At 39.5% G+C, this 19774-nt stretch overlaps 1 protein-coding gene across 1 annotated transcript in view; it reads right to left on the minus strand.

Moving 5' to 3' along the window:
- TENM3 (teneurin transmembrane protein 3) overlaps nt 1-19457 on the minus strand; it is a 1331063-nt gene extending 1311606 nt beyond the window's left edge. The window contains 1 exon segment of the mRNA XM_040554455.1: nt 19154-19457. The gene's annotated coding sequence lies outside the window, so the exon portion shown is untranslated.
- Between the last annotated feature and the right edge of the window lie 317 nt (nt 19458-19774).

Consider the following 19774-nt stretch of genomic DNA (forward strand, 5'->3'; position numbering starts at 1 on the left):
GGTTTTAAGCTAAAAGAGGGTAGGTTTAGATTAGAAATAAGAAAGAAATTCTTCACTCAGAGGGTGGTGAGGCACTGGAACAGGTTGCCCAAAGAAGTTGTGGATGCCCCATCCCTGGAGGTGTTCAAGGCCAGGCTGGATGGGGCTTTGAGCAACCTGGTCTGGTGGGAGGTGTCCCTGCCCATGGCATGGGTTTGGAACTGGGTGGGCTTTAAGGACCCTCCCAACCCAGGCCATTCTACAGTTCTATAAGACAGAAGTGTTTATATAAGAAATAATCAGCCAAAGCATGAATTTCAGTCAACCACACAGTAATAACTTCAGAGCAAAGAAATGAAAGGACCATACCTTCTCACGTATTACTTCCAAATACTATATGCATAATTACATCATAAGTAAACCCCTTCAAGTTATGGTAAATAAATGTGTAATAGTAATGGTAAAGTAAACGTGTGGAATTGCTTGTGAAGAGGCACACCATTTTAAGGGAAAAAGCTCATCAGGCCTAGTGTGATTCTTCAGATATTCACATGTAGCTGCACAGCACTTGCACCTCAATGGTTAGTCCACGTTTACTTCCCAAAGTATGCAACATGCACCTATAACATTTTTAGCACATATGAAATCTAGGATGCCAAAGAAAAGGTCTGTTCTGCTGTTACATTGTGGTAGAATGACTTTCATATTCATATAGATTCATTATTTATTTTAGTTCTAATTTGAATTCAACAGTGAGATACTCCTGCGGTAATTTTTAATCACTCTGCAGATTCCAGGTACTTCCTATAACACTCTCTCTCTGTATCCCCCTGCATACCCTCCCCACCCCATACATTTCCACGACCCTGGGTTCAGCAGTCTGTATTCCAAGAATCCAAGACCTAGCTTGCATATGGCCAAGCTGCACAACCTTGACTTTTGCGGAAATAGCAAAATTGCTACAAAGAGCTGTGAGAAAGTCTGTGGAAATAGGCACTAAAATTACAATGGTAGAGTTGCTGAGATGGAACTGTTAGCAGTTCAAGGATTCAAGATAAAAGACACCAAGATGCAAAGGTGTGAAATGTTAAATGAAAACACCAGCTAATCTAGCTGGGAGCCCTCAACTCATTGGCAGTGTTGACAGTAGGATTGTCATGTGAGTGGTTTCAAAGGAATCCAAGGAAAACGGCAGTTTGTCAACACTGGGTATCCATTCTAGGCAGCTGTTAAGAGTGACTCTTGCCTGTGGTCTGCCTGCTAGGAAGGACTTTCAGGGTATTTACGACGCCTGGTAAGCTTAATAACACTTAGCCTAGTAAATTGTTAAATCCTAGCTACCTTAATGAACGCCAGCACAATTGGTTTACTTTTAATTCGGCACCTTACCTACAGTCTCTGTGCACAAGGCTGAAAATGACTAAACAAAAGGAAGGGTGGTAACACCCCCAAATAGTTCTGTCTGCATGGTCAGCTTGGTTCACTCCCTACTCTGTTCCTGTGCCTGCTCGGTAGGTTCGTTCACTTGTGGATTCCCTTCGACTGTGAGCTATTTATTACCTTCTAAGAAGAAAACCAGGCCCCATTACCAAGAGTTTTCTCCAAGGTCCCTCCAAGGTCCACTGTAGACTGACAGCGTAGCTACACACCACACCAAGCCCAGCACGCACCACCCTAGACAGCCAGAGCAACCCTGGTAGCCTCCGCAGTCCTTTCACCTCCAAACACCCTCATACTTTGTCACAAAAAGAAACATTAAGAAAAAACACTCAAAGCCATACCTCAGAACTACTCAAAACATGAAAAAAGACACTTTTTGTTGTCACAGGAATATCAATCCACACCAATTTGCTTTGGGATCTTGTCTTCTCCTTACAGTACTCCACAGTGTAAACAGTAGTAGTAATACAAGATGTGTTCTGTGTCGCCGGAAACTGAAGAATTACCAAGCAGTCTTGAACCAAAGGCTAAATATACTGACTCTTAGACACTACATGCAGTTGCTTAACTCCTCCAGCTATAGGATAAAATGAACATATATAGGTTTTTTTTCCCCTCTGTGGATAAGAAAACACCTGATTATAAAACCCATCTGCTTCTTCCGCTTCCTCTTCTGCATCTGGTTCTTGACATGATCAAAGTTGTCTCTTTCCACCCCTCTACAATATGCTCATATAAAGAGTATCCAAATAATGATGATAAAAATGTGTATGATCAGTTATTGACATATACTGCATAATTATCGACTAGATCCAGCATCTATTTTTGAGTTCATCATGATCATTGTACCACATATAGACTTGCCGATGATGAAGATGAATTACTGAGAAGCAAATAAAACTCAGCTACTGTTCAGCATTTTCTCCATTTTATATAAAGCAGGCAACTTCCCCCATTCTCTTCAGACAGCACCATGAAGAAGCACACTAGGCTCTTACTGCAGCATTGAATCACAAAAAGCTGGTGTTGGAAGGGACTACTGATCCAACCTTCTGTTGAAAGCAGGACTTTATACTAGTCTGATAGGATTCTGGATAACCTAAGAGTTGTGTCTTGATTTTCACTTCCAGTAAGGGGAATCCCACCAGTTCTCTGGGCAACCTACAGTTTGTTCTCATGGTCTCATATCTAAACAGAATTTCCCTCTGAAGCATAATGTGCCTGTTTCCTTGTTCAGTCATTGAGGATCATCATGAGAAGAACACCCTCCATTTTCTCTGTAAATACCTTGTATGTATTGGAAGACTGTCTAGCTTCCCTTTGTTGGGATCTGAGCCTCTTCTCTAGGCTGGAGAATAAAAAAATTCCAGCAACACATTCTTCAGATGTTAAGTTCTGCAGCTCTGTTGAAACAATGTCATGCTCCAGCCTTGCTTCTTGTTATAGATGCTGGAGCCAGAACCAGTAATTTTCAGTCAATTCCCATCTTCCCCCATCCTACCGAAAAAAACAACTAACCGAAAGACACCCCCCCCAAAAAAAAAAAAGACTGAGAATAAGCAAAAAGTCAGTGGTATCCAGCAATGTTTTCCCTTCTCTTCTTTAGTTTTCCTGACCTTTCAACATCACCAGCTCTGTGCAGACAGGGTACTCCTTGAGTACACCTGTACTAGCAAGTTAGTACACATTTTTTAGTACATATTTGTCTTAATGCACTCAAGCTCACCACTGGTCCACAAAGTGGAATGTAGATATGCTGTTCTAGAACCTTAAGAGACAACAAGTGAAACTAGTCCTTTCTTCTTTTGCACCCAGTCTGCAATTTCCTTGAAATTCTTCTACTATAAAGCTCTGTACTGAATACCTTTCCAAAATGATATGTATGATGCTGGATGAGACGAGTATTGCAAGTACAAGTTTGAGTGGCCTGTCCAATTAAATGTATAGGCACATACCAAAATTGTTGTGGATTCTACTATTAACTTAGAAATGCACAATAAATGCTATTAGGTACTTCTGTGAAGTGACCACATTTTTCAGTCACTAACTCCTTAGCATTTATGTGATACAAAACAAGTTGAGATGTTATGTGGTAATAAATGTTATGTAGTAATCCTCACCTAATGTATTTTGCCCGCATTTAGGAAAGCATGATTTCCAAAAACTTAGTATTATGGATCTGGGTGCCAAATGCCAATTACATAATACACAATATATAATCAATAACGTAAAATATTATTATGTGTTATTGATTATATATTATTTTATTATTAATATTATACATTATTTACGCCCTAACAACAGGATTAGAAGCAATATTGCAAAATAATCCTTACATGCAATTGAAACAAGAAACATTATTGTTCTGGATCCTCATGTCCTCAGTGTAACTACTACAAATACTGCCATATTGTGGCAAAATCTATGGCAAAGATGAACCTAATAATATAATGGTGCTTGCCCTGCACCCATACATACTTTGTCAATTCCGAAGTAGATACCTACAAATATATCAGAACTTCCCAAAATTCTTGATCTATTATTTTGATTTTACCCTACAACAGACTCAATGTTTTGTCAACAGAACTTCACTTACATTCTCCATTTGTCTCCATTCCATCTCAGGTTGGAAATTAGGAGAAATTTCTTCTCAGAAAGAGTAGTCAGGCATTGGAACGTGAGGCTCCAACGTGAGGGAGGTGGCAGAATCACCATCCTTGAGGGTATTTAAGGAAAGGTTGGACCTGGTACTTAAGGACCCACTTTAGTGGGTGATATTGGTGGCTGGGGGATGGTTTGCCAGATCATCTTGGAGGTCTTTTCCAACCTTAATGATTCTATGATTTTATTAAATCTCAGAACTAACCTGTGACAGAGGGAAAAGTACCTTGGGATCACCTTTGAAAGGCTGCTGAAAAAGCCACCTCTGAGTAATAACCAAGTCTAATTAATATTCACAATACTTCATAGTTGATCATTTTCTTGATTATAAGTAATGATCACCATGTCTTCAGTTCTCACTCATGATTTGCAAAATGTACATTAGTTGCTAGTAAACTGGCTGGCACGCTTTTGGTGTTAGTATTTTAAGGCTCTCTACATTTCAGGATTTTTTTTTCCACTGCACTAAACCCCCCTGCAAAGAATAAAGTTCATGTAAGAAAAGTGCATAATCTGAAACACTAAGAAACCCTTTTCCAGACTTCCAAATTTGATTCTTTAAAGTTCTTTTCCACTGTCCTTATGAATACTTATAATTCTGGTGATAGCGTAGCAATGCCTGAAAAGCCTTCTTTAATACCTGTTCCCTACACAAATGCAAGTCATCATTTTACTTTACACAAATACAGCTGTAGTGAGACAGATGAATTTTCTGAAGACTGCACTCATTCATCTTAAAAGAACACTTCAGCCCATTTTTGTTACAAAGAGTAATAAACAGTACTTAGCATTTTTGTTATGGCTTATGAGCTGAACTTCTTTCTTGTTTTGGTAATTAGAAAAAATCATCTTGCTTTATATTTGAAGCTTAAGCACATAGAAATGTCTAGATTTTTATATCACAAAGGAATGCAGAACAATTAGCATTCCAATCTTTGGCCATGCCACCTCTTTTCAAACAAGAAATATAAATAAGTTTAGAGTGAACTAAAAAAATTCTGTAGTTTCAGGTTAAACAGTTGGATAAAGAATGAAACTAAGAGTCTTATGAATATTCATAAGAATATTTAATAAGGAAAAATGTACAGAAAAAGACAGCTGGCCATTTAATTTACTCTGTTCCTCACTGGGATAATATTGACAACAACTATGTTGGCACCACGAGAAAAAACAGTAAAGTCAGTTGCAGAAAACCGGGGAGTTTACAGTTTAATAAAAATATATTAGTGGTAGCTGAGCAATTGGTCACGTTAAATATGCAAGATATTCTTGCTTCTACTCTACTGTACGTGTGATGACTGAATAAATTGACAGCGGATGTATTTCCCTCACCCATGAACCATTTTAAAATATAAGAGACTCATTACTTACTGTATTTTAGTGAGGGAGAAACACATTAGTGCCATGGAGTTTAGATTTATATTTAAATTTGGGGTGGATTTTGGTTTGTTCTTCATTTTTGGCTTAAAGGAAGGTAATTGTCCAAAGGCCTTTGAGGGGACTACCACCAGACAGGCTCCCTAATTTATTTATTTATTTATTACTTTTTACTTGCAGATTGCTAAACATTATCAATCAACGATAAAACAATACATAAATATTTTCCCTATTCAGATGATTGTTCAATCTACATGGTTGCTTGAACCCTGAAATTCCACACTAACTCCGTGATCAAATTCAAGCTCTCTGCCAGTCAAAATTGTAATTGTGACGCTAACTTATATTAAATGAAAAAGATTCCATTTCTATAAAGTGTGTAAAATGTTGTGATAATATAAATGTGGCTCAAATACTTCAAACTTTTTTTCTAAAGCTATACATTCTTTATGTACAATAGCTGACATTTGCTAGCAATGACTAAATGCCGGATCTTTTATATCGGGTTCTGACACTGAATACCTGTGTGTCTATGACCTTAACAATCAGATTTAGTTTCCTGACTTGAGACCCTTATTCTAGTTCCTACTCACAGATTGAATCTGTTTACCCAATAACATTCCAATGAGGGAAAAAAACAGAATACAAGAGTGAACTCCTGTCATATTCACTATATTGCATCTTTATTTCCACTTCTCTCAAAATTATTTGCTGCAAGGTAATAAAACAACATAACCTGCTGCTTCTGTAGGACACAAGTTATTAACTGAAGTCCTTTCAGAAGATGGCAGATTGAAAGCCCGGTGTTCCCGCTGTGCAGGTGCCCTAAGCGCCAAGCTATGTCTGCAGTCACTGTTACTGCCCTCTTGAAGTGAATAAGCTCCTCTCACACTTAAGTGTTTAACCCTAGACAAAGAACACCAGATTTCTGGCACCTGAATGAGGAGAGCCTTCTAATGTACAGCCCTGACATTTCAGTATCTCAAGCCCTGAAGAGATGTGAGATGTCAGACAAAACACCATACCTTTTGCATTGTTTTCTACTGACCAGCTCGGTGCAGCCTCACAATGAACATGCAGTTCTCTAACCATACCCAAAAAGACAGACAGTTTCTCCATGAAGCACAGAGAGCTGGAGTGCTCTAACTAGAACTGTTCGGCATAACTGCACTGAATTAAAATGTGTGCCTGACCACACTTGGTAAATCCAGAAAGATTCGAGACCATGCGCAGCACAGGCAGCTAGTGACAAAATGCAATCATTAGGAATGGGCATCTTCAGCTCAAGTTCACACATCAGCTTGGGCGTAATATCAGATAAGGAAAGCAAAAGACAGGAAGAAAAATGCCTTGTAAAACAGTATTAAGAGTGACACTATAAAGGGCACCTAGTAAACGAGAGACACAGCCATTCAGATTGTAAAGCAGATTAAATTAGCTTCCCAAACCAACACAGTAACGCTCTTACTGTTAACCCATAGAAGCAAGCCTCAGTGACAGACTGAAAGGGCAATAGAACCAGTCATCGCCTGACTACAGTCTAAAAGTTGCTTTTTTGTTTGTTTGGTTTTTTTACATGGGTATCACAAAATTGACTCCCTACATTGCTGGATTTCAACCAAACAACTGGCCTACCTAAGAAAATTCCTCACAATAAAGCACCTTTGTATGACAATTGAGCTACAAGATAACATATATGTCTATTACATAAAGTGATTATTGACTATGAGAAGCTTTCAATTTAGTAGAAAATTACTTTGTATAAGAGCTCTCCAGAGCCTGTGACAAAGGTTACATTTAGCTCTTTTAACACAGAGAAAGAGAATGAGGCTTCCACTGGCCTCCTGTATATCAGATCAAACAATGGAAAGCAAATTAAGTAACGATAAAACTCTTTCCATAGCTTTTCAGATTCTGTCCAAAAGGTAATTTCCCCAAGAAGTGTACTGGAAAGAAAATTAGTTGAATCTGAAATTCATTGACAGTATTACTGTTCTCACCAGCTACATATATAAAGTGTGAAAATTTAACATTAGCAAAGACCTAAAATTCACTGAAGTAATAAGAAATTAATCCTCTAATTTCTGCTGCTAACTGTAAAAATAAATTAGAAATAAAATCCTTTCAGATAGAACTACAAAAAAAATCCTCTTCTTCACCAATTTAAAGACCATTATGAATTATTTACTTAAAATTTTTATCAACTTATTATTACGGGAAATTAAAATATGGAGGATAAATGGGACAATAAGACAATCAGCTAATTGAATCTAAGAACAGGTTTCAAGGCACTTGTCACCTTGGAACTATTCAAAGGTTTGGAATTTAAATCCAAATTGCAGTAGCGCATTATAGAAATACTTCGCGCACACACAAAAAAAGAGACTAAGGTATCATAGTCCTTTCCTAAAAGAATAGTCAACTTTTGAGTATTTGAGAACGCACACGCTAAGAAAGAAGCAGATTAGTTAAGTTCATCAACATTCACGTTTTACCAGCTATTCTTGCACTGTAAGTTTTCACATCATTTTTATGATTTTTCGTAGTTGCAAGAATGGTGATATAACCCTTCAGTATACAGTGGGTTACATTATGTACTAAATAGCGCACACCACAGAGCCCCTGTTCAGTGGAGAGCTACAGTGCTCCTATTTTCCAAGTTGCACTTTATAGAAAAAGTCTAAAAGATCTTTATAGAAAAGGTCTAAAGGTAGAGTGATTTTCACTTTGTCTTTTTTGCTAGCTAGTATTTTCAAAAGTCAAAACATTTGTTTGCACAGAGCAAATAAAACAAGGTTCTAAAATTAAATTTATTCAATATGTCATAGGAAATATTTTACTCTAGGAAAGAACTGTGTGATAATCTTAGCTTTAACAGCAAAACCATATGTACTACCAAAAGAGTTGAGAATTAATGGATGTAAAAGAAAACAAGTTGTTATCATCGTAGTATTTGTTACAAATACCTGATTTCTCAGACTTCTCAAAGTGATGTACTTTTAGATTTATATCATCACTACAGTGTTGAAAGTTTTTCTTTATGGGCTCTCATTTACATGTTTTTAACTCTGGCTTGAACATGCATGAGTATTAGCTAGACTGGGACCTGGGATTTATTTATTTTTACTGACAGATAATACAAAATAAACAAGTAGAATTGAAGAATGTCCATTTTGTGTCCACCATATACAACTAAAAATAGCAGATCCCTGTTTCAAAAGCAAAGAGCATGCCTTTTGTGCAAAAGAAACTGGTGTTTTGCACAGTTGTTGATTTTGTAACTAATACAGTTGTTTGAATTGGGAGTTTAGCTTTAAAGTTTACACAAATTTACACAAAAGTTTAACACACAAAGTATTTACCTTACCCTCCACCCAGAAAAAAAAATAAAATAAAGGGATAAAGATTTCCCAAACGTAGACTATTTACAAGCCACACATTTTTTTCCCCCCCTCTAGTCTGCCAAATCCTGGACAAGAACTCATTGGTAATTAATGTATATAAAACCGTCTGGCCTACTCTTATTGCCAAAATGGACATAAATAAAAATAGAACATGAGGTGACTCAAATCAAAATCACTGTTAGAAGTAAGCTGAATGACACTTTTAGAACAATGAAACTGTGCTTACTAATTCTAGAGTCAACATTTTATGCTTTCTTCAGTTTCATACCAACCAATTTAGAGAATTTATATAAGACAGGTAAAGCAGAGCGTATTACACTGGAAAATGTGTAACCCCATTTAGATCCTTTATTTATGTTTCAGTACCTTCAGAAAAAGAAAAAACACACATATATAGATATATATATATATCTATATAAAAGATAACAGGGTTAAAATAACCACAACGAATCACTGGTCCAGCAGAAAAATAAAGTTGTAGCTTCAAGTCCCACACAGTTTAGCATTCATCATTTTCCTAGTGGATTCCAATATGCTAATAAAATATGTACATATACATAATAATAATTAAAAAGAGCTCTTAGTTTGGTGGGCTTTTGTTGTTTATTTTTCCTTTTTTTAAAATTATGAGATATGATTAGAAGAGAAGGATTATCACTCTGGAATAAACATGGTGTTTCCTTTAGCTAGAGGTAATTTTATGAAGAAAAGTCCTGAGATAAGGAAAGTGAAAAGTGCAAGACATATGACATGTATGTCAAATGTGAAAAGGATGTTAACAACCCTTAAATCACAAACTCTTTAGTTATCAGTGAGTTAGAATTAAATGAATCTCATAACAAGCTACTTGTGTTTAACCATTTTCCAGCAGCAGCAAGAACAAAATACTAAATACCTGTCATCTATAATATGCAGTATAACTGGTGGCATTTGTCAGAAGAAAGAGTTTTGAGTAACAGAGAGCAAGCTGAAGAAGTAAAATCACAGAAAGCAAAGTAGACTCAATTTTTACTTTGCAGTGCCACATATTGTTCTTGTAGTTGTCTGTAAAAATGATTATGTTGGAAAACAGACTCATGGTTTTGAACAAGTGCAGGTATACTGTATTTTACTTCTACACATCACATGAAATGAAACCTTTAAACATTTGGAAGACAGAGTTAATCCAGAATTTAGCCATCCAGGTTTGGTATTGTTCTCTATAGAAGGCACAAAGTACTGGCTTCACTGACTGAAGAAAGTTTTTTTTTTTTTTTAATTATTTTTTAATTTTAAATCAAGCTCATGATAGCAGTTGGAATGCTAAGTCCTGAAATACCTTGCTTATGACTCCCCATGAACCAGTATTTCTGCTGTGGTTATTGAGGGCATTTAAACAAAAAATTTCCTAATGACAGTTCAACTTCTGTTGTGGGTTGCCTCAGAGCCCAGACTTGGCAAGCTTTGAACACGTCGAGGTGCTCATTCATTTGTCACCTTGGAATACTGGAGGAATGTCTAGGAAATGTGGGAAAATTTCAGGGGTGTTTTTTGTTTTACTAGGTCTGAAATAACTGTTAGTTTAATATGCATGATTTTCCACAGGTTACATTTTCCTGTATATGTTTTGTCACTGTAGCTATTTTACAAACATGATAGGCATTTCCAAAATGCAGTCATCTAATAAGTAAGGATACCTTCACTGCAGTAAAGAAATAGAAACAAGGTATTCACTGAAATGTACATTGACATAAACTTAGAAGTAGCCTCCCAGAAGTAAGATTGAGATGGATTACCATCACAATGGTGAAACAAAGCCTTATACCTGTGTACCCAGTTTGCATCTTTTCCCTGGGTAAGTTGACAAGCTTTTCATGCAGCTAACACTTCTCTTTCACTGGCTTCAAACCAGCTTTCAAAAAAAAAACATACAAGCAATATGCTTTTTCTGTAACTCTGCGCAAATATGACTGCTGAGCAAAACTCTTAAGCAGATTACAGTTTGTACACTAATGAAGAAATTCAATTTTAGGCAATAGATTATATTTTTAAGATTGAAAAAAAATACAATATGGTTACTGCATCTCTTCCTCATGCTTTCCTCTTTCTATGCAAAAAACATAGGATGGGCTGCTATACAGATTTGACAATAAATCTTTTTCCAGGCTACAGGTTATTCACAAAATGGATTGTTTGAGACTCAGATTTGGCTCTCAAAATACCAACTTAGGAGCATTTATGTGGGGAGGTGCGGAGCAAGGAGGCAGAGTCAGACAAATAGTCAGAGAAAAGGGTAGTTACTCACAAAGCTCAGGAGACAGCAGTCAGGGCTGACCACAGTGAAATCAATCACAAGCTGTAAATGCAGCTAAATACAATAATAGCAGAAATACAGTTGCACCTGAGAAACAGATGAAACCAAAATAGAAGAGCAAGAGGGAGACCTGGGGGAAGTGATTGTTGTTCTGAGTAAACAAGAGCAGCGACAGAAAGCTTTCTTAGCAAAGAATTATTTCCAGGAGATAGCTGCACACTATTTATGCTATGTCCGTGAGTTATTGGTACCTAACGAGCAACATGGAATCTTTCAGGTGTGATCCGAAGGTCATGAAATTCCCCAAAAGGGGCAGATACAACCATGGTGGATGGGTGAGTGAAAGAATAGGTGCAGAAAGATGAATACACTTAAAATTTAACTAGTTTTTCCAAAGTTGTAAAACAGGAACATATATTCTTATATATTTATTATAGTAGATGCACTGCATATGCAAGTGCATACATCTTGATGAGACAGTGGAATCTGCTGTCTTTTACAAGGATAGAACAGAATCTGTACTCATTAAATGCATGTGCCATCTAGCACAAGAGAGTCCTGTCCCACTCTCCAAGTGGGTCTGTAGCTGTTATGGCAGAGCACAAAAGAGTAATGATAACAACAAAAACATACAAAACTGCCTGATTACAGAGTACAGATGGTACAAAGCATGAAGCAGAAGTTCTCCATATCGTTCTTCTGGTAGCAAGGCTGGCTAAACCAGATCCCACCTGCTCTTCCCTTCTAAGAGGTTTAATGCTGCCCTTACTTATACCGTCAGTATCACCAGCAAAACTATTTGAGATAATTCAATATGATTAAAGGTCTTCCTTATCCATCCCCCCCACCCACCCCTGCAGAATTACTCAGTTTAAATTGGTTATCTATATAGTCCTCTAAATAGTTCAACTGAAAAGGTTGCTAGACAGTAGAAATGAATAGCCAAAGAGTTGGAACAATTTAAGTTAACTTTTCCATCAAGAAAAACATGTATGGAACCAAGACTTCAAATGTCATGTACAGTTTTTGAAAATCAGCTGCAGATATTCAGTCAGGAAATGAAAAGATTCTATGTGAAAGCTTTATAATGAGGAAAAGAAAGGAAAACTGGTATTTTCTCTGAAGCTTTCTTTCTCTAATAAAGTTTCTCATTCACTGACTGAAGATAGTGAACCTCCCTGTGATTCTTTACCATTATGACAACTAGCAGCCGAACCAAAAATTGACAGAATCCTTCACAATATTACTCTACATGACACTAGCAGCAGTGTGAAATTGAGTGTGATCACAACCCCAGTCAATCCTACTGGTTCAGGGAGTTTTCAGTTTAGGTCAATTTTATCTTCAGATCCTCCTGCTCTTGAATCACAGAAGTAAAGAAAACAAAGATAGAGAAAAAGACAGTAGGATGAAAGTCTATTAAAAGGAAACAAGGGCAGAGAGATTTTAGAAATTGCTAAACGCTCTTCCTGTCCTCCAAGAACACAAGTCCACGCAGCAAGACATAAATCCTGCACATATAAAGAAGAGTTCTCCCCCACCTGGCTTAAACGCAAAGAATCCACATACTATTTGAGATTCAGGTGCTCATGCCACATCCTCTAACAGTACATCACAAGCTCTTCAAGAGACAAACTTCATATCTAACTTCATACATACAAAGATACCTCTTACTCAAAATAACTGTTTTAAAAATCATTTTCTCCCCCTTGTTGACTAATCTTTGTCCCAAGAACTTCTGACAAGGTAGTACTTTAAATCCTTCTTTAACCACATTCCCTCTTCTCATCACTCCTCCTTTTTCTTTATGTTAAATCCAGTCCTCACTTCTTCTGTTCCTACTGAAGAACAACTGCTCATCATCCCCCTTGATTGTTCTAACAGCTGTTGCTAGTTTGCCAATCAGTCCCATGCAATCTCCTCTTATTCTTTTCCTGTGGTTTCTTCCCCAATTTTTGCATGAGAAATCAAAGAGTGTATTGGAGTGAATACTCACGAAGCTACAGAAGTATTTTCTAGTAAGTCTAAGGAAGGGTGGTAAAACCTAACCCTTATCCTGCTTGTGCCTCACTGCTGCTAATCCTAGCTATTGCTGAAGTAAGCCCTAACTATCCAATCTTTATTTAGAAAAAATAATCCTCATTCTAGAGCATTTTATAACAATCTACTATTCCTTTTCCCAGGGACACATAAGCCACAATAAATCTCTTGCAATGTGAACTAAAATTAATTAGTTTAGTCTTGGAGTTGCAAATGAGCACATTTTATTTCCTACTGCAATAGACTAGGAATACAAACACAGTTTAATCTAAAAGGCAGCTAAAAATCCAATTAAATTAACAGCAGTTTTTAAGTGAATGGACAGTACTTTCTTACCCACTGTACCTAATTCACTGGCTATCCTCAGCCCACACCCTAAATTAGCAGCAGATCTGCTGAAATAGAAAATAAAGGATGAATCTGTACCAACTAGCATATCTTTTCTCAAAAGCTTGATTTCCCCTTAGACTACCAGCTTATCCATTTTGATTCTCATCCCTGTATTTCACCCCCTTTGCTGCAGCAAATAGCACCAGATATTTTAAAGTTACCTTCACAAAACTTGTATGTTCCTTGAATGTGGTCCTTTATTTCAGTATAACATACAATTAGATTTCATAATCTCTCCTGTCCAAGAACAAGTTCTACCCCAATGATTTGCAGGGGTTAGCACACCACTGAAACCGTATTATATACGATTGCAAAGATACTCATTGCCAGTAACAGATCCTCCAAAATGAAAGTTAAAGTTGTTAGTTTCCAAAAAGAGAAGTATTAAGCAGACTTTACTTCCAATGAAAGACTACATTTCCTATCTCTTGTTATATCAAGTTGTAGTCCTAAAAATACGAGCAGAACTCATCATCAGATTAAACATGTATGTAGTGTCTGCAAGAGCAGGGCCTAAAATGGGTTTTACCAGTCATAATGTTAGATGGTTGCCACCGCATAAATCTGTGCAATTTTAGATAATGTTGTTAACAGTTCAAATGCTTTCATCTGAAATCATACATATAATGGTCAGTCTGCCATAAAGTGGAATTAGCTGCCAAGATAACGTCTCCCAGGGCTGAGATGGAGGTGGTTCAGACCAAACTTCAACAATCTTCTCTCTTGTTGTGACCTTGGGGCCACTGCCCACTGTCAATTAGCACATGCTTCATCCTTCTTTCTTCCTCACCTCACTTGCTTAGGAAGTAGATAAATCTAAGCTCAGTCCTTGCTGGCTGCTTGCCTTCCCTTGCCTTTGCCCTGCTCCCTGCCCTTGAAAATGGCTGATGCTCTTTTGAACATCATTATGGCTACATCTCAATGTTACCCTGTCCCAAGGGAGAAGAGGTTTAAAATAAAAAGGTAGAGATCAATGTGGGAACAGTACTTCAGCAAGAATGATTTGTCACATACTTCTAAAGAGATTAAATCAATGGGATTTTTAACACTATTTAAAAGGCAAAACGGTTCCTGAATAAACAGAAGAACTGTCAACGCATATTTGTGTATCAGAAGGGAAGACCAATTTGACCACTTCCCTTTTTATGTTCAAAACACTCCTGTTCCAAATATTCCACATGGGTCAAGATCACACGCAGTGGGACGGCAGCAGATCTGCCCTCTGGTTCTGCACTGCCAGGCAGTCACAACAGCACGTTGTGGCATACAGCTGCCTCACATGCTTTCTCTTCCCCCTGGAGGGAGTAAAAACTTGAGCTAGCAGAAGTGCTGTGTATCTGTACAGACAAGGTCTGGAGCAGGCGCCACCATATGTGTGACCCTACCGATTTCTGGAAACTAGCCCCTCATTCAACAAATGAAGGCAAAGCAATGCTGCTCTCATTAGAGTACTACAACAAGAGCATGATGAAAAGATTTCTCTGTGGGGGCTTATTTAAGTTTTTTGCAGAAACAGTTCCTATTGAACTGACAACGCTGAAATATGCTTGTTTTCTGAAAGTGTCTGCGCTAAGCCATGGAACTTATATTCAACAGGAGACCATTACGCTGTCACAACATTCGATTCCACTTACATTACCTCTTAATAAACACTGGAACATTTAGCAGCTATTAGAAGAGACATTCTCAAGAGTTCTAGATTTCAACAGTGCTCACAGGCAGCCCGCCTTTAGGTACCATACTGCAATAGTTTAAGATTAGAGATGCAATTTGAATTAATAAAACTGACATCACATTTGACTCATTCATGTTTCTAGAGGAAAAATATTTGCAAATACTCCATGCTGTGTTGCTTGCTACAGTTAAAATACTTCTTATGCTTCAAAAGAAATTTTTGCAGATTCTTTCTTATAGTATAGTGTATTTTGGGGATACCATGTACTAGATGAATTAAATCTCTAAAGCAATTTACAAAGCAGATAGATTATTTCACTTGTTACGACTTACTTAACAAAAATACTGATGTTCATGCAGTCTATACAGGCATACATTTATATATATATCAGTGCATGTGGGTGTGCTAAACTAAGGTCAGTCTTCTCTGTGTGACAAACTGTTAGTCATCAAAACAGCTAGTCCTAGAGAATCCATCATTAAACTGCTAAATCACTAACTCCCGAAGTAACAGGTCCACCTGTGAAACTTAGTTTCTTTACAGACCTGAATGAAGGAATGCAATTTCAGAAGCACAAATGTATTTGTAACATAACAGAGCTGCAAGTCATCTTGTATGAAATTAACTTTACTGCGCAAATACAAGTGTAATTTAATGCTTTAGTCATTCTGATAATTTGCAAACCATGACTCTGCTAAGTCCATGGAATTTACTAATCTATAACTTCAATTGCTATCATTAATACAGTAACGTGCTATTATAATGTATAAAAAGAAATCTCAGCATCTATGAAACCAACGTGTTTTTTTTTTTTTTTAAAGCTGTATTAGTTTCCTCAAGTCCAATTCCAATATCTATCGGTAGCAATTATTACTTTATTAGCTGCACTAGAAAGGTTTTCAGATACCAAATTTCATAGCCTGTTCACTTCAATGCATTAAAAAATATTCTGCATCTCTGCTTCCTAAATATTTGTTTTACCCGCAATGATTTGTAATGCATCCTGTAGCTTCAAAGGCAACCATAAAGTATTTTACCATTATGACAGAGGCAAGCACCTGGAAGTTGACATTCCTTCATCTAACAAGCAATACGAGTACGGTAATCATACAGGATTTAAGAATGTCTTCCATTTCCCTCCCTCGGTATTAAAAACTGCATTTTCCAATGTTAAAGGTTTTTTTGTTTTATTCACATTGAGCTGTGATTTTAGTAAACACAATGTTTCTAGATGTACTACATATTAAGCTCTAGTACATATAAAGATCTGTGTTAACGGAAGATTCAGAAGAGCAGAAGGGTACTGTCAACCTAGTAAGGACACTGAGTTAACATTACTACTGCAGATGTTGGGATGCAAGAAAGACTTCAGGTAGTCCAATTTGGAAGCAATACGGAAGAACATGCTTAATAGTGTTGGGGAATCTTCCTGCATAGGTTTACAAATATGAGTTGGGAAAAATATGCAGATGTTGTAGAAGATAGGTATCTGTGTTTCATTAGGAGGATTTTTCAAGAAGTTCATTTTCTTGTAAAACTTGTGCTGGAAGCGTTATCATAAAACATATGGAAAATACGCACGCAACTTTCCAAAGTAGCTTTATACAATACAGTATGTTATGGAAAGCATTTTTCGATGTTCTGTCTGCTGCTGTTTTTTTCCCCCTCAAAAAAAAAAAACTTGGCATTTTCTCACAATCCATGTTGTATCAGAGACACTCCACAAATCCAGATGTCAAGACATCAGTGTTTTGTAAATCTTTGATAACACGTTCAGCTATATATTTATCAGCTGTGTGGAAAGTCATGCTTTTGTTTTGGAGGAAATCCAACCTTAACATTAAACTCCATCTCATTCAAGCTAACATTGTTACAGGAACTGAGGGGAAAGAAACCAAAAGCTCCATTATTCTGATTTTTTAGAAACCCTCATTTGGGAACGTGTGGAATGGAATTCAGGTTCAGAAGAAATATTTGGATAGTTTGGCATGTAAGAATCAAGTATTTGAGAAATGTATCTGCGGTAGTGAAAAGAGCAAGGTTGGAATACAACACAGAAAGACTCCCAAGTGAGAACTGCAGTACCTGACACAAGATGAAAACAGACTAGTTTTACAATTGTGAATATAACTTTTGTGAAGCTCAGCATTTTCACCGACTTGGGAGACACACTCTCCAAGCACTTTCAGTATTTAGACTGGTGTTTTGGCAGTTTATTTATTTCTGCTTTTTTTTTTTACCTCAAAAGAAAACAAAATTACACTGAAGACAAAACCAAAGACTGAGGGAATAAAGCACAGAAATATAAGAGCCCATATAGACATAACAATTTTACTAATGTGTTAATCTCTACACAAGTTCCAAAAATTGAATTTAACAAATTAAATAGGATATTCTCTCTCTAATTTAATTTCTGGCATTTTCCTTTGATACGTCTTTGATGCGGACAGTGGGAACCATTCCTCTCTGGAAAAAAATACGGCAGCCCTAACATTGCACTGTGCTGCTGCTTATTTTGCCAACTTTATTACACATTACACTGAGAAAACTTTTCAAACCAAATGCAACAGGTTTATGCAGCCATCATTTGAGCTTCTCACGGAACAATTTCAAGCTAGGCAAGAGATAGAGATTTGGAGAACAAGGAGTTCAGAAAATAAAGTTTAACCATGCAGAAATGGATTACTTCATCACTGTTAGTGAGCAGTACACAAGCTGGTATGCTGTTACTATAAAAGAGACTACATTCACTGTTTAGTTTGTAAAGGACGACAAGAGGAGTGTTGCTACACCATCTCCGGTCCAGTCTTCACAACAGCGAGCAGTGACTATATCTAATCAGCATAAGTGCCGGAAAGTGACATAAAACTCAGGCAGTAAGCAGCAAGTGCCATGCACCTCGAGCACAATTATCAGCCCAGTCTAAGGATGCCACTAACAGACAGCAAAGGATTTCACCGGACAAAACACCAAAATTTGCCTGCCTTTCAACCTGGCCTCACAAATCCCGAGGTGTGCAGCTGTGTTTCCCTGTCGGAGGAGAAGCGAGGTACATTCAGCCTGCTCTCAGCCGATGCAAGGTACGTCCCAGTGCCAGCGGCCAAGCTAACAACTTAATTACTGCGCTCCTTTTACAAATGTTACCGTCACCGCAATACAGTTATTAAATATTCTAACACCCTATTCACTTCCCTGCAAGAGTGGGGCTTACTATTTTAAGAAAGCCTGCCTATTTAAATGTCATTAACTATCCAATTAGTACAGTCTGCTCCTTGCTAGCTGCAGAGTACCGGGATAATCTTTTAATTGTTAGCCGCTATTGAATAATTTTCGCAATTACGCTTTTATCCATTCCGCGCTAATTAAGACGGACTACCCCTAGCATCCCGTCTCTCGCCTGTACGCGGTGCACGCCGCAAAGCCAGAAACGCGAGGAAGAAGGGGAGAAAACCCCCCGAAAAACCCCACACGCGACCCCGCACACGTGTGACCGCGGCTAATTGCGACCCCCGCCGTGCGCCCAGGCGCGGAGCCGGACCCCGCACGGCTCCACCTGCCGGGCGCCCGCACCCCGCGCAGCGCCCCCGCAGCGCCGCCCGCGCACCTTCCGCGGGTGCGGAGCGCCGACAGCGGGCTCAGCCTGGGGGTTGCGGGGGGCGACCCGCCCCCGTGCCCCCGCAGGACGGCGCCTGTTGCGCGGGACGCCCCCTGCGCCCCCTCCACCCCCGCGCAAAAGCGGCGCAGCCCCGGCGCTCGCTCTCCCGCCTGGGGAGAGGGCTCGGGGACCGGGGGGGGGATACAAAGTTTGGCTCCCGCAGGCAGCGAGTGCACGGGGGCGGCGGGGAGGCAGCCGGCCGGTCACCCCCTCGCTCCCTCCCTCGCTCCCTCACTCACCTGTCCGTCGCCTCCCCGGCGGTGGCTGAGGGGAAGGCGGGCGGGCGGCGGGCGCGGCCCCGCGCTCCTCTCCCGTCCTTCGGCCCCGGAGGGCGGCGGGGCGGCCGAAGCGGCACCCCCCCGCCGGCCGAGCAGGTGGAGCGGAGCGGAGCAACACGTTTGGGCTCTGAACTTCGCGGCTCCGGTCACAACACAAACAAACACACAGCCGAGCGAGGACCTCTCCCAGCCGAGCCCAGCCTGCTCGGCAGCCGCTGCCTCTCTTATTGGTGCGGAGCTTATTTATTTATTTGATTTCCCCCCCTTCGGCCCCCCCCCCCTTTCCACACACACACACACACATCCACTCCCCTCCCTCCCTCCCTCCCTCCCCGCCCAGCCAGCCCCGCTCCGCTCCGCGCAGCCCGGCCGCGGTGCTGTGGGGCCGGCGGCAGCGCCCGCCCGCTGCCCGGCTGCCGGCCGGGGGACGGAGGGAGGGAGGCGGGCACGCCGCGGGGAGGCGGGCGCCGGGGAGGAGAGAGGCGGGAGGCAGCGGGGCTCGGGGAGGCCGGGAGGAGCCCCCCGGGCCTCGCCCTGCCCGCGGGGTGGCCCCGGGGGCGGTGGGGGTTATTTTGGAAGGGG

This window comes from Cygnus olor, chromosome 4 (assembly GCF_009769625.2).
Source record: "Cygnus olor isolate bCygOlo1 chromosome 4, bCygOlo1.pri.v2, whole genome shotgun sequence".
NCBI lineage: Eukaryota > Metazoa > Chordata > Aves > Anseriformes > Anatidae > Cygnus > Cygnus olor.